This window comes from Aphis gossypii, chromosome 1 (genome assembly GCF_020184175.1).
Source record: "Aphis gossypii isolate Hap1 chromosome 1, ASM2018417v2, whole genome shotgun sequence".
NCBI classification, from domain to species: Eukaryota; Metazoa; Arthropoda; class Insecta; order Hemiptera; family Aphididae; genus Aphis; species Aphis gossypii.
Window position 1 is genome coordinate 3,929,723 of NC_065530.1, and position 14,385 is coordinate 3,944,107.

The following is a 14,385-nucleotide window of genomic DNA, read 5'->3' on the forward strand; positions in this document are numbered from 1 at the left end:
TTATGCACACGGCACACGCATATTCATATATATGTAATATGTATAGATACGCAGCGGTGATATAATATCGTTATGAGCCGTTAGATTATTTGATACAGATTTATTTTTATTTTTGAAGATTTCAGCTATCAGTATTTTACTGTTTTCCAAGGTCAATAATATCCGGTGATTCGTCATCAGTTCTGAATTTTTTTTTTATACAACCGCATTATTATCAGTATGCTCATACTACCACGGAAATATACAATTCATCTTCCTGTTTACTGACATGACACAAACCATGTTTTATATCTTATCTCCTTTTATTCACGGCGGTCCAGATGAACCGTACATAATATTTTGGCGTTCAGCAAAATAATTATTTTAATGATCACGGTCTCTATTTTAGGTGCATTTTCTATAATCTCGTACTATACCTCTATTGCTGTATAATAATATTATGAGCGTATTTTTGTACGCATTTTCTAAATATTTATGATAAAAATGTCATTATACTTATTGTAAGACCCATTTATACTATAATTATTAATATAATATAAGCCATAAGGCGAAAAAGTTATTATTTATATAATATATTATTTATTCACATATAATAGGTATGTGCTGTATTGTGATACTTGGAGACAGGTTAATGTTTGTGCCGCCTTTGACAATATTTTTTCATTGTCATTTTATGCCATCTATAATAATATAATAATATATACTGCAGCAGTGCGACTGCTAAATGCCAATCAAGTTACAGACATGTATTATAATGTACTTTAATAATGGAGGAATAATGTAGTTGAATTTCGTCTACTTTAGAATGGTTAACATTCAATTACCTATGAGATAAATAAAAGGAAGCGGACGGAATCATCAAAACATTAAAATAACGTCAACGCGTGTGTATAAAAATATACCTTCACTGAAGTATTAGCTATGAACCGTTAACTGTTATGTGCCCAATTATTATCAAAAAATAATTATATTATATGAATGACGTCTTTAATATTATCGTAAAAAGAAACTAAAACATACACACTTACGTACTTCTGTGTACTGGTAATGCGTAGGTGGACACATATAAATACCCGAAGTTTTAATACCTACCTATAATGTTATCGTACAGTTTTATTGGAAATCTCCTATTAAAAATTTGGTAATAGAACAAAATAGAAAATGGAAGAAAGGCACATAGAAAAAAGCAGCATAATTAAAATATTATATAATCTATATTTCTATTTTCTTTAAATAGAATTTGCACCTTAGTTCACCTAAGATTCAAAAATGTACAATTAAAAATTGATATATCTAGTTTTTATTAGCTATATAAACATTGTTTTTTTTATCCATAGGTAAAAATAATTTTTTTTTTTATTTCCTTATTTTTAGATTTGTGTTAATATTTACAGCTAAAAGCCTAATTAATAATTAAATGTATTATACGAACGATGTCCTTATAATTATTGTAAAAAGAAACTACGTCATATGTGTACGACTGCATAGTTAGACGTATATATGAATAAATACGTTTTGTCTAGATGATTCAATTGTACAATTTTATTATAAGTGTTCCTAGTACCTATAATATTATTATGTAATTATTATGAGAGTTAAAAATGTGAAATTACGATTTAATTTTGTTATGATAAAAAGGCAATTTTTAACAACGTCACGAGAAAGATTTATCTGTGCCATTCCAAACAAGAAAAAAATAACCTAACCTAACAGTGTGTGGCTCTGTCGTAATCTTAATATTAATATATATTATGAAATGCTAAAAATCAAAAGGTCTATCGGCGTCTGCGGACATTATTGCAATTTAGAGAGATATTTATTATGTAATATCTATATTATAATAATCATGGGCGTGTGATGGTCGTGAAACTCTAATCGACAAAATTTATGATCGGCATCGCGGTCGGCGTGTATCCTAGCGGTGGCGGTGACAGTATAAACGAGCCGACGAAGTATTTTTATATAATTGGTGAAAATTCGGGATGTTTCGAGGAATCAGGGGAGTTGGTATGAATCATGGCAGCTAATTGATGTGATGGCGGAATCAGCTGCGGTCTAAACGAATTCACGGGGCGCGTTTATAACTCAATAATAATATATTTTATGGTGTATACTTATATTTTATTATACGTGTGTGTAATGAAATTCGCGTACAAGAGACGTTTTAACGAGAAAACCCACTTCCGCTGTCCGACCAGGCCACTGGGGTTATTATATTTATATAATTTATTTCAAAGACCCTTGGCTACCGCCGCCGGTATGGTAAATAATAATAATAGAATCGCCCCGGACGCGTCCCACAGCATGGTATTTAACTACGATGTAATATTATTATCACACACATGTGATATAAAGTCCGGTTTTAAAAGTCTCTGCATTATAATTCGGATCAATCAGCTTGTGACCGTTTCATCGTTAGTTGTCGGTTTGTATATAGAACTATACACGGGGTGACGTTTTCCAGCCGATCGGCAATAATAATGGTTCTATAACAATAATATTATTTACGAAAATTTTATATAATACACTTAATATTAAGGATTATTTGTCGCGGAACTAATATTTGTTCAAGTAAGGAGGCGGGGTTTTCATTGAAATCTAAGACTAATTATTTTAATTGTGTAAAACTAATATTTCTCTCAATCGTAAATCACCATAATAATATAACAATAATCATCTTATTATATTTAAGTATTGCAGAATGTAGATATTTGTAAATTTTACCAACAATTAAAATTATTTTTATAAATTTTATATAATTTATAAAATGTTTATTTTGTTAGATAAATATATTTTAAATTCTATTGATCTATACATTATAACGATATTCGGTTATTGTTTTGAAATTTATAATTTTATAATTGCCTCAACACTATGCAACGTAACATATTATTGTATAATATGTATTATTATATTAAATTATATTGTTTTAACTGTTTCAAGTATTAAATAAAAACATATTCACACTGATTAATATAGTGACAATATTTAAAATTACTTGATGAAACTAAAAATAAAGAATTAGATTAGAATTACATTTTCGAGATTATTTAGTCAAAATTATATTCTATATAAATATACTTAACAAGGTATTAAACGCTGTCCGATTTGGAGGGAGTGTCCGTGGACCCCTCCTGGCAGCACCACTATATCCATATTTAATAATATGTGTGTGTAGTTGATGCATGCCGTAAGTCGTACATAATATATAATTATATAGTAAAAAATTGTCACTGTGTCGATATCTCAGTTGTAAATACGCCACTGCATTAGGTAGAAGCTGAATATCAACAGAAATTATATTATCATTAAACAGCAGCTGTTACTGTCTCTAATTATTATTGCTTGTTGCACACACGTGTCTCGTCTTCTTGTGTCCGCGAGGCATCGTACGCAATCACAACTGTCGGGAAAATTTTTTTTAAAATTAAATTTAACAAATGTGTCATGTGAAATACATTCACGGTAGTATATTATTGCTATTGTAAATTTATGTTAATTCATAGAAAAAAAAAATGTAAATTCTATAGAAACGATATAACCCACAAAATTCGTACAACATGGAGAAAGTTAGATGAACAAAAAATCGTCGCGAGTAAAACCTATTATTTTATATTATTTTTAACATGTATGTAAGTGCGATGACGCGTGTATAAATTTTGACCCAATTACACTGGGGGGAAAGAAAAAAGAAAATAGTTTTACATTGCAGTTGGAGTGTTTTGCAACGTACTTTACAGAAATAATACCATAAGTTATAAAATGTATAATCTATGATATTATAGGTAACCTACGCCCGCAAGTAAAATTATAAAACAACTTAAAATACTTAGCTAAGATAAAAAGTCTTCTCATTTTCTTCAAAGTAACATTATCAAATTCCATAACAAATAATAATATTATGAAATCCTTTATTTTTTTATATTTGGAGAAAAGAATTCAAAATTACGAAAATTTGAAAATAATTTTATACCCAAGCCATTTATATTTAATTATAATTATTTTCTACATTGAGTGGATATTCAAAAGGTTAAACACTTCGATAGGTACCTGGTCTGAAAGCAATTCCTGTATAGGTGATCATGCTGATTAAAGTTGGGATTTCATATGTATTTCAGTTTATTTTTTAGAGTGATATTAAAACATATACGGTTCATGAAATATAACGAATTTTGTTCAATAAAAAGACGAATTTAAATATTCAATGTTATTATTTATTTAAAAGTCAATCTAATTATTACCTCTGTTTGTAGACAAAATTAGTAAATCTGAAATATTAAAATTATGTTCTAATTTTAAACTCAGGAATTGGGCTTTCTCTCGATTGTTACCAACGGCTATACGTAAATTTAACGTATTATACACTAAGATTGTAATAACTGGATAATCCGAATAATAATTAATAAATTAATATTAGGTAAATAGTACGCATATGTTGTTGATGAAACTGGAACTAGGTTAAGCGGGCAGACTATATTATAGTCTCCGTCGTCGTCATCAACTATATTGTTGGCGGGCTTTTACCACAATACGATTACATTAAAATACGTTATACAGGGTCTGTGCAATTGACAGTGTGCTTCCGTCGACAAATTTCCTTTTCCTTAGTATTATAACTGTGCAATTGTAGAAAAATAAATTATTTTTAACTTAATGTAACTTATTTATTTCTTAACACAAAGTTTAAACTAGGCATCAACAATTTCAATTTTGAAAATTTTATTTTTATTTTGTCTTTTTGGTTAATTTTTCTCCTTTTTTCAATATTTTAAATAATAATGGCCAACTAAAAATTTTTACACAGATTTTATGAACTATTTTTAAATTTTCCTCTCATAATTTTTTATCAACAAATAAAATTACTAAGAATATACTTTTTTATTTTCAACAGACTAATTCGTTGTTGATACTTTTAAAATTATTATTTTTAGTAATTATTATGCATATCTATCTAATTATCAGAGGTGGCCACAAATTTATGTAAACTTTTTAAAAATTGAATTAATAGTAACTATTTTCACAAACTATAATATTCTAATAATTGGTTGAATGTGTAACTATATTATGATCAGCTCAAACGCTGGCGAGCTGACGATTTGCACAGTGACGTACCTTCGATATACCTTATAATACTCGTATTTTATAACTTGAATTTTACGGATTTGAAGTGAAAATAACAAATGTATTTTCTTTTTTTGTGTGGTCGTTCAAATATCAATCTCCTATTGAAAAGTTAAAGGTGATTAAAATTGTGTAGATACTTTTATTTACCAATTATCGATGTTAAATTTTCACTGAAATAATAAAACTATTATAATATTTATAAAATATAGCAATATAGTCTTAATATAAAAGAATTTTTTTGAAAATATTTTGAATTCAAAGTTTATTACATATACAAATGAACTAATATGCGTATGTTGACGTTAGGAGTTTTTGACGTGTATCGGGTTTCCGTTAAATGTTTTAACACGGAATTAACTACCGAACAACTCTGGAATTTATTCTTTCAAAACTTGTTTGTAACGAGATCGGAGTGTTGTACTTCTTTGATATTGTAAAACCATAATATAGGCAAGGCATTAAGCCATTAACCAAAAAATATCTATTTTACATTTTAGCCATTCATGAATAACTTTTAATGATAATATATCAGATTATATTAATATAATACGTATACAATAATTATTCTGGATGATCTATAGTATAACACTGATCATAAAAAACCATAATATGATCACCCGTCATGATATCTCAAATTCAAAATTCAAGTTATCAAATCAGCAGCTATGCATTTTTTCATTGTATTCGTGTGATTTATGTATATATTTTACTGGAGAGTATATTCTTTTGAATAAATCGATTTTATTGATAGATCACTTTAGGAACTGTTGTAAGTTGTCATTGTCTAGTGCTGTTAATCCAACATGTATATTGTAATGTTTGCACACCTGATCAACTTTGAAATTATTAAAAAATCGCAGCACTTAATTAATGTATAATTGTATAAAACTATGTATACATCTGGAAAAGTTTTATGTAAAAAGTATTATAAACCAATTACTTAAATAATAAATATGCTAAAAGCACATTGTATTTTAATTGTATGTCAAAAAAATGTATAAAACATACAATGCAATATTGATACGTACATTGCAGGCTGTTGCTATTACAAATTGATCGACATTATTACGAGTATTATCAATATATTATAATATTATAAATTATAATGTACATGTAATTTTAGCTTTTAAGAAGTACACAAAGTTAACCAATCAGTTTGAATTTTTCAGATTGAATGAAAACTGCAATCAATATGTTAAACGATTCGGTTATGCAATATGTATTTGTTTGATTTTATTTTTTTAACTTAAACATTTCGTAATTATTTTTTTTTTGTACATTTAAAACTTGACCATTAAGATAAACAATATAATATATATAAATAATCCGTTAAAAGTGGATCTGTGTGATCACCTTAGTCACACATTTATAAAATAACAAAAGCATATAATATTATGACAAACCAAATACATAACATTATTTTTTCTAAACTCAAGTATATAAAATATTACCTATAATATTATAATACATAGTAAATACATTCGCTTTGAAGAATTTTATTCACACGGACATTCAAAATTATTGTTGAATTCGAGTTTTACTGCTTTTAGTTTGGGTTAGGTACCAAACTCGGGGCTGTACGTAATTATCATTACCGTGAATTTATAGTCGTTTTTAGTTTTTACATATTACGACTTAAAACTTAAAATATATTTATTTGATTTTATCGATTTGTAGCTACATTGTGTCGATTTTTCGAAATCGAGAAATCGAATGAATTTTATCACATTGGTGCTGTATATTAACAAGGAATGCATTGTACATATAATATATCATGGTAAGGGGGAGATGGTAATAATACATTCTTTCGAGTGGTAAATAGTGTACTGAAGATATTCGACTAACCGTAATTTGGATACCGGCTACGTTTATGACTACGGATTTTTAGTTTTTAACCGTGAATTATAAATTATTACATAATACCTATGGGTACCTCTATGTGAGCTCACATCAGAAATATGTAATAACTTACAGCACTCTCTCAAATTAACGTTTATTTTATGCACCTACAATAATACTACGTCGCGGCTCGTACGACACGCGGTGTAAATTAATATTCTGAACGACGTGTATCAAAAAATATTTTCGAACCCAACCCCTTTAAACTATAAGACTACGTTATTGTTACACGCGTTTGTTTTATTCAAATGATAACTGTACAGGAACAATAAACGACTTTGGTATTTATATGTACTTATTGTCGATCGTCCTAGTCTCCGTGTCGTATACCATAGGTTAGGTTAGGTTATACCGAATACAGCGAGTGACGATTATATTTTAGGTGTCGCTACGGAGATAATGTAAATAAATTAATATGTAGTATTGTCTCTCTTCTGCGATAATTATTTACCTATACGCCCTCTAACTCTCTTATAAATTCATATTTTTTAAGAATGAATCTAATAATTTTAATCGTTTTATAAATAAAATAAAATATTTCAAAAAAAAATATAATAAACACTATAATCATTAAGAAGTTTTTGAAAATAACTTAGAAAATAAAAAATAAATAAATACGTCATAAAAAAAATTTTTTGCTTAGTAAATAATAATTTATAATTAGAAAATAAACTCGGAAACATAACGTGATATTTTAATGTTATGTTTATGTTATAATAGTAGCAATGAACGTAAATATAACCATCATTTAAAAAAATGTCGCCTCCTAAGTCATCCCTAAATCCACTGCTACATCTCTTTCTCGCTTTATTGTTTACATCAAAATAGTATGATTTTATTATGCACTTATAAATTGTATATGTATATATTATATATATATATATATATATATATATGAGTGTGTATGTGCGTGTGTGTGTGTGTGTGTGTGTATTCTATAGCTTATAATACATACGAATTACACACTTGCTTATACGTATTTTTCGATTTGTTATTTTTTAATAATATGATATAATAATTATAAAATTATTTTTACCATACATAATATAGTTTATAAAACTTACAAACGGAATTAACAAAGCTCTATATTTTTAGGTATATATTATATTTAGTTAATTACAATATATTATATTAGGTATTTAATATTGTACTAACATAATATTTTATATCTAGCAGTTTAAATGTTAAAATCAGAATTAATGTGTAACACACCGTAACACGTGCATAATATGGTTTAATATTATATATATATTTTCTTCACGTAATCCTTGTCCTCACCCGTTTATGTGCAGTGTATACATAATAATACTATGCTTTTTTTAATTTTGAATCTACTGTGCATCGCGCTATGGTAATTGCTCCCCGAGACTTTGACGGTCGCCTTTTACATATAATTTCTATTTTGTCAACCACTCGGAGGGATTCTCGTCGGCTCGGCGATGTTAAAAATAGTCACCAGATGATATACATTATATTATTTACAGGGCCCAAATGTCATAATATACACGGCCATCGTCCTTTGAAGTGGATAATTATCACGTCGCACAATACCGTTAATGCTGTTGTTACTATAAAATAATAACTTTGTAACTCACTAATAATACAACTCTCGGGGGGTTGCCGTGCGTTTTTGTTTGTCTTTATTGATAATGAAAACTCCCTGTAATTTATTGGTTTTTATTTTTCAATAAAAGCGAGTGTACACTTCCTTTTATATATTTATAAATATATATATATATATCATAATACTCGTATTATAATAGTCGTATATACACGCGATGTCCAAAAGTATCATTGTCGCGGCTTCAGAGAGTCGTAACTGTACACGAACGGGCCGAGGTCAATCTATATATATGTGCGACTGCTGCGTTACATTATGTAGACAGGTGCTCTTTTCGTTTCGAGTTGTAATCTAACATCTGCTGTTGTGTGCGTTGTGTTCCTTTCTTTAATATTATTCAAGAGCTGTACATTATTATTATTATTATTATTATTTTTTATATAATTTAATATCGTATTTTTTTTCTTTACCTAAGGGTTGAGTGAAATAATAATATTGTGGACACTACCGATGTTAAACATTCAGATTTTAGACTCTGTTCACTTGGAACATTATTATAATATGTTATTTGGGCTTGAACGGTTTTTATTTTTTTTATTTTTATACTCGTTCTCACCAAAAATGTATGCTCATAAACAATTAATTTAAAGATGAAAAATATTATTGTGCAGCGCATGCAACTACCCTTGAATTATAATGGTTTTATTATCAAGATAATATTATTGTATGATTTCTGGTCCTGTTGTACAGTTTTTATCTCCCGTGACAATAGTTACTGTGATCGCGTATGAAATATATAATAAATTAAACATTCCAAGATTATAATGTCATTTAAGAAATATTGTTATGTTAAAAACGTATAAAAAGACTATAGACAAACTTACAGTTAACGTTATGTTTGGTTTTTGCACTGTGTTCAAAAACAATATAACAATTTAAGCATATAACATAATCAAACTTGAATTTTTATGTAAACTACCAGAAATTGATAATAGTCGCCAGTCAGTGTTAAGTATAATATTTATTACGATTTTATTTATAAATTCAAAGTGTAAAAATGTAAAGTTTATAAAGTTTTAATTGACAGAACAACAATATTAGAGTTCTTTACTCCAATTTTCCAATTTAACATCACTGGCTTCGATACCAGTATTACACAGTTTAACTTTGTAATATAAATAAACTTAAATGTATTACAATTTGTATACATAGCGTTTGTATATTTTCAATCGACTCTAAGTAACAATTAATTAAAATATTATAATTACTCGTGTTTAACTGGAATGAAAACTTAAAATTTATCATTTATTTATTTCGAAATTGCATCTACATACTATTATATAATACTTACTATTATGTATACCAGCTATTGTTTATGATTACAAAATAATCAGACGATATAAAGTTGAGTAAGTTAAAGTATTATAGATCAGAAAAATATCAATGGGTAACTCATAAAAAATATAAAAAGTTACACTTAAAATGTAATCACATTTTTTTTACAAGATGTAAATCATGTTTAGAACGATTTGTCACTCGATGAATTACACTTCGTGTATATATATATATAATATATATACTACGAGTATATTTGGGGATTTCTCTTTCAAAAAGACTTATAGTTTATACGGACCTTTTTAAACAAACACTGAAAGTGATTTGAAACTGTGTTGTGTTGTACCGTTCTACCCACATTTTCAAATCACTTTACGTGTTGTGGTTAAGGTTGCGTGTCTAAACTACCTATTTGTGTTTTCAGATACTTCGTCCACAGTTTATTTATTGTAGTACGTTTCCTTTATTATTCTTATTTTATGTTCGTTCATAATAACAAAATGTAAGTATGAAATCATTAGAAAACATATCTATTTATGATTTAGCAGCTTAGTATAGTGTATTACCTCGCGATATGTCATTTAAATTATTATTAGCCTAATGTTATACGAATTAAAATGTGTCATTATTGGGTATGATATTTCTATATTATTTTCTATAAAAACCTACACTTAAAAACATAATAAAATTAATAAAAATATTCATTTTGAAGACTATGTAAACTAACCAAATAATTTATAAACAATAAATATTTTGTTTCTTTTATTATCTGATATATTATATTGCTGTATACTGTATAGTGTAAATCAGCGTTTCTCAAAGTGTGGGCCGCGACCCACTAGAGTGGGTCGTCAGTCAATTTTTGGTAGGTCGCAAACATTTTTTTGAATAATATAGATTCCCAGAAATTTATGTTAAATTAATATTAAGTATATTATTATATTATTAAATATACTTATATATTGTTATAGCAATAAAGTACCAAAAATGACGTGGGTAATAAATAATAATTCATACTAAATACCTAATAAAAATTTACAAATATACACATATAATACAAATTTTTTTTTTACTACTTTTTGAAAAGTGAAACAATGTGGGTCGCAAAAGATTTTTTGGAGGAAATTTGGGTGGCAGTACTAAAAAGATTAAGAACCCCTGGTGTAAATCATAATTCTAATACCTACCTATATCTAAACTTGTAACATTATAACATTTAGTAATGTTTTATAATAAATTTAATTTGTTTAAAAACTATTTTCATCTATTTTTGCAGAATAACGATGAATTTATTGATTTTAAATGAATATGTCTGTGTTTTTTTTTGTCTAAATACATAATAAGTAAATGGAAAAATGAAAAAATGTTATAAGTTATAATATGATTAATAAATCTGGGCCATAGATTTATAACAAATGTAATGACTTCAGAAAAAAAATGAATTAACCTGTTACTGTAGTACTTATATGAAAATCAATTTATCATAATTTTATATCATGATATAAACTTACTAAGTAGTATAGATGGTCAGATACCATTCCCGCTTATTCAATTTATCATTTAATTACAATTTAACACATCCATTACATATATTATCATATTGTACAGTTGAGTGGTACCATCTTTCCCACCTGTTTTGTTTTTAAAGTTCTCTAACGCAATGTATTATGCCTTTTAAATATGTGTATCAAAAACATTTTTGTGTTTTTGATATATTTTGGTATAATTTATAAGTTATAAGTATCTAAACAAGATAATAGGTTATCTCAGGTCTGTGTGTAGTGCGTAAAATATCCAATATAATATGTATTTATAAATATTTGAATGGGAAGTCAATTCTAACATAGATTCCGTCTATTTCAAACTTCTTTGATAATTCGATTCTGATGATAACTCTGATTTAGAATAATAAAATGAGCCGATGAAGACAAATTTAAAAACATCTCATTTACAAATTTACAAAACGATCTCCATTATCTTGATGTATCTATTACCTCATTATACATATTATATTCAAGACGTGAGCAACCCTAATTGATTCAACTCTCAATTTTACGTTTATGAAGACGCGTGCCATTAATTGTCCATGTTCAAACCTACAGGGGAATAATATTGTAATACTGTAAGAAAAAAAATATTTGTAAGAATTAAAAATGTTTTTTTTTCGTATTTGCCAAAACCTGTCACGTTTAAATATAATAGTAATAACTAATAATCTTAATTATAATAATAAAAATAACTAAACATGCAACAAATTATTTCCTACACTTTTTAGCGGAAAACGCGTAGACGTATATTTAACATAAGTATGACGTGTAGGTACTATGCCAGCGGACCAAAAACGTCGCGTCCTTGGCGGCAGAATTAACTTGGATTTTTATTAAATACCGAGCTTAAAGCGTGGTTGATATTATATATTGTTAATGTCTGATTTCGGATTTTGTTGACAATACCATTATGTCTAGGAATTATTATATATCTAATAATTCATATTAACGTATTAATACGTCATGTGCATCTTGTGTCCTTGGAAAGAAATGTTTGCACGATGAACACCCGTGTTTTCGAAGTATAATATTATACGTTTCTAGCATCAACTTTATACTTTTCCGACGCGGCAGACGGGAAATCCGTTGTTGTTGATATTATTAGTATTGTTAAATAAATACGTGTTTATTGTAAGCCGAATAACAACTTACAAAACCATGGAATTTGAACTCAAACTTTTAATTTATCGTCGCAATGAACGAAAAGAAATATTAACACAATTTAGTTGACGAACAAGATTAATTTCAATGCAGTAATCACGTATTTATTATTTTATTCGATTAAGCTTCACGTCTTCAGAACTTCCTGCTTCTAATAACAAGGCATTTGTGTACCAATAGTGACATACCATAACCAACTATTAGCTGTCATCTACATCCGGTCTTATGGACCGTAAGTCATCCAAGATTGGAGTTATCACATATTATATAGTATATATGGATAATTTCAATTTCCCCAGTTTAGGAAAACCATTCATCATAGGTCAACAGATGGCTTGTGGAGAAATTAATCAACTTACTTGTCTCAAGGAATAGTTAATACTTAATAGTATAGTTAAAATATTTTTATCTAATAGGTACTCAAAGCATAAGTTATTGTAATTCCATTATTAAACACTCGTCAAAGTCAGGACTAAATATTGTAATATTTTTAATTAACTAAAAAAAAATAAAAATGGATAAATTACGAAAACAATTATTTTAAACATAAATATTTTATACATTTTTTTTTTTTTAATCAGAACAAAATACTGATTTTATTTTGTTCTGAGTGTAGCACACCTTTATATATAAAATATAAAGTTATATTTACATAGGTAGATAATAATTAGTTATAATTAATTAATTCATAAATTAGGAATAGATATAAAAATGAATAGGTGATTATAAATAAAAATAAAACTAATGTTTTGTACAATTACCTATCACTTATATTTATAGTTAAAACATAAATAATAATTTAAGACTAAATAGTCGATTTTTTTTTTTAAAGATTGAGTTAACATAAAATAGGTAGATTCAAATACTATATTATGGTTATAAAATTATTCTAGTGTGTGAATCCTTTGAATTTGTAAGTTAAATCAATAACAGATAATCATTAAATAAATAAGTTTATTATTAGGTTTATTAAAAATAGTCTTTTGAAGAAAACATTTATTTTTAAAAAAAAAATATAATATATTAAATATTTAATTACATAGGTTATTATATTATACTAGTATTTCTATTGGAGCTTTTTTAATCATACCAACGACTTTTCATTGATTTAAATTTTTCTTGAGTATTTTTTTAACTGAAAATCACTTTTTTTTAAGAGTCGCTTTTTAGTTTTACTTAAAAGAAGTAGGTTAATTGATTTTTTTTTTTTTTGAATTTCGATTTAACTTTCCTGTCACAATTAATTACGTAATTTATCGTTCAATAAAATCGACTTGTTGCACTGTCAAAATAAGCACTTCAGAATTTTGATGGTATATAAAATTTAATATGTGTAATGTGTATGTAAGTAATTTGCAAATTTAGCACAAATCAAATTCGATATGCCATGTTTGGTTCTATATATCAGCGACATGACATCATATTTTTTTGATTTTTCGTCATGAATGAGAATTAAACTTTTATTTAACATTGAAATATACAACTCAATTAACAGTAAACACCATAATAATAATATGGTGTGTTTGAATTCTATTTTATACATCTATAATCGAATTTAATAAATTATTATTTGAACGAACAAATTATCTATATACTCACTCGTACGATGAGTATTGAGTACATCGTATATTAGCCATAATATACAGCATTTATATTCAAATCCAATCTGGTTTTTAAATTATATGGTTTACATCTAAATGGACGTATATAATTATATATTATTATAATATATCATTTCTTTATCTATGTGGAACGAAC